We start from the raw sequence: 3,384 nt of genomic DNA, 5'->3' as shown, positions 1-3,384 counted from the left end.
AGTACACAAAACCCTTAAAACCACAATAAACTGAGAAAAGAAAAAACCAAGAAAACTTAAACATCTAAGCTCCCAACGCCGCAAGCATATCAAATACCTAATATTGAGGCTCCTAGCGCTCGCAAGTACAAACAAACCCCCCCCCCCCCTCCCAAAAAAAAAAAAAAAAAAAAAAAAAAAAAAACCAAACGTTTCTTTTTTGTTTAGACAGAGTTATCTTCCCTGCCATGATAGGCTTATTATGTATCTGCCTATCCTGGATTTGGGCATGGGTGTCTTTGGAAGACATCACCACGATCGATAATTCTTTAAATGGGTTTTCGTTAGCAGTTACACTAGTAATTTTGAGTAACGATTATCTAAATATAAAAAATTTCAAATCTGTGTTTCGTTTTATATTTTTTTGTCAACTTCATTGAGCTACGGTCATAAGTCCCAAAGTTTTGTAAAACGGGGTCTGTTTGGAGTGGATTTTGTGAGTTTAGCAAGCACGACCCTAATCCTCACACTAAGGTAGAAAGATATGTGTGGACTAATTCGTCCTTTTTTAATCCTTTAGCTGGAATTGGTGATTACATTAGGCTAATATTGGATAGAAAGAAAACCAATATAATCCGCTGTGAGAAGAATGGATAAAAGGTTCTGATTGAAGCAACAATATACCAAAATACTTACAGACTATTTGAAATGATTTCCTTTCCCTGAAATTGCGAAGGTACGTGCCCTTGCGATGCACGTGAGCGTTTGTATAATTGTTGTAAAAAAAAAAAAAAAATTATAAATAATCTGCTGCCCGTATATAAGTACACGAAAAAAACCATAATAAATTGAGAAAAGAAAAAACCCAGAAAACCCTAACAACTAAGCTCCCAACGCCGCAAGCACATCAAATCCCTAATATCGAGGCTCCCAGCGCCGCAAGCACAAGCAAACATATACCCCCACCCCCCCGCAAGCACATTAAATCCCTAATATCGAAGCTCCCAGCGCCGCAAGCACAAGCAAACAAATCTCCCCCCCCCCCCCCTTTCCAAAAAAAGAAAAGAAAAGAAAAACACCCAACACTTCTTCTCTATTTGGGCAAAGTCCTATTCTTTACCATGGTAGGCCTATTATGTAGTTGCCTATCCTGCTTTTGTGCATGAGTGTCTTTGGAAGATATCACCACAATCGACAATTATTTAAACGAGTTTTTGTTAGTAGTTACGCTAGCATGTTTGTGCGACGGTTATCCAAATATAAAAAATTTCAAATCTGTGTTTTGTTATATATATTTTTTGTTAGCCCAAAGTTTTATAAAATGGGGTCCATTTGGAGTGGATGTTGTGAGCTTAGCAACCACGACCCTAGTCCTCACACTAAGGTTGTTAGAAAGATATGTGAGGACTAATCCGTCTTTTTTTTAATTCCTTTAGCTAGAATCGATAATTACATTAGGTTGATATTATATAGAAAGAAAACCTATATAATTCACTGTGAAAAGTATGAAAAAATGAAAAAAAGGTTCTGATTGAAGCAACAATATACAAAAATGCTTATAAACTATTTGAAACGATTGCCTTTCCCTGCAATTGCGAAGATACTTGTGTGTATATATATATATATATTTTTTTGATCTGTCTTGTGTGTATATATTAGCAAAAAACACATGCGATGCACGTAGGTGTTTGTATAATTGTTTTAAAGTAAAAAATTATAAAGAATTACAACAAACATATAAGATAAAATTTAGCAGAAAAACTAATTAATTCATGCATATCAAAGACTCATTGTGTTAGGCACGAAATTTTATTTTTATTTTTAAATTGTTTTTTCCTAGTTTTATTTTTTTAGTTCTATGAGGAATAGAAGGATAGTAGAGAAATTATATGATTATAAAGAGAGTTGAGGAGACTAAATTATACACTAAGTATTTTGTAAATGATACCTAGATAATTTACTTAAATCATTTTTATTTTTGATATACATAAATCACGAAACATAATTATGAGAAAAAATATATAATGATTGTAATGATATTTTTAACTCTATATTGAATTTTCGAGGCAGAGTTTGAGCCCAACTAAAAATGCTTTTGGTAGAATTGGCCAAATGGAAAAGGATACACGACGAAAACATAGTACGTAATTATTATATCAAGATGAAAAAAAAAAAAATCTCTAATAGACATACACTATGAATTAGTTAGATTGAGGTAGAGTCTGTAGTGATAGAAATTTTTTTAAAATTGCAAATAAATAGTAAAGCATAGTACTAAAATAGAAAATATAGGGTTAATAATAATTCATAAAATGTCTACAAAGTTTCTACTAACAAGATTCATATACACCATGAAATAACTTTAAAAATAATAAAAATAGAAATACATACAATAAACATTACCTTTATTTCGTTATGACAATGCCTTCCTTTAAATTATCATTATAATGTAATTATGTGATCACCTGTGATAGGGAAAAATAACCTACCTTGATCAGCCGCCAGACCTCTTCGACATATTTCGTTATTAGAGATAAAGATTTTCCTTAGATAAGAATGATGACATTTCTTATCCAGGATAGTGAATGACGACGTGGTTCAACAGGGTGAGGATAACTTTGGCACAATTTGAGGAAGTCAAAGGAGTAAATCTTATTCCCAACAAATCTGGCAACAAACGATCTCCTCTGATCTCGCACAAGCGGATCTCCTACGGGATCAATTTGATTCTAATCGACAGCTATAAATAGGGCACCAAGTCGTTAAAGAAGGTGCGAGAAAAAACCTCTAAACAGAATATACACAATTATTATGTGATACGATTACAAGTACTAACTTGATCGTCGGAGGGTCCTTGGCTGGTACCCCACCGGTGCCATTCGAGGTGACGTCCATTTCTTTTGCAGGTAAACGTCGTCGTTTCGAGTCGTGAGGATTTCCGCATCAACAACCTGAAAATCTGAAAATTTAATAAAGAAAGAAAAAAAATATAATTTTTCAATTTTGATTTTAAAATTTAGAATATATAATTATGTGCAAACAAAAATAAAAAATATCCAAAATTTGAAAATTTCACGTCCATGAGAGACTCTCAATCCGAACTATTAGAGGTCATCTAGAAGTTAGAAACTTCTCTTTATGGTTTTCAGAATGGGTGTCTCTGGAAGACATCACCACGATCAACAATTCTTTAAATGAGTTTTCGTTAGCAGTTACGCTAGCATGTTTGGGCGAAGATTATCCAAGTATAAAAAATTTTAAATTCGTATTTTGTTTTATATATTTTTGTCAGCTTTGTTGAGTTATGGTCACAAGGCCCAAAGTTTTGCAAAAGAGGTTTGTTTGGAGTGGATGTTGTGAGTTTACCAACCACGACTCTGTCTTCATACTGAGGTTGATAGAAAG

This window comes from Cornus florida, unplaced genomic scaffold (genome assembly GCF_030987335.1).
Source record: "Cornus florida cultivar Cherokee Brave unplaced genomic scaffold, ASM3098733v1 CherokeeBrave_3.0.0_Hap2_Chr11, whole genome shotgun sequence".
NCBI lineage: Eukaryota > Viridiplantae > Streptophyta > Magnoliopsida > Cornales > Cornaceae > Cornus > Cornus florida.
The sequence above is the reverse complement of the archived record's forward strand: the minus strand, read 5'-3'. Positions refer to the sequence as shown.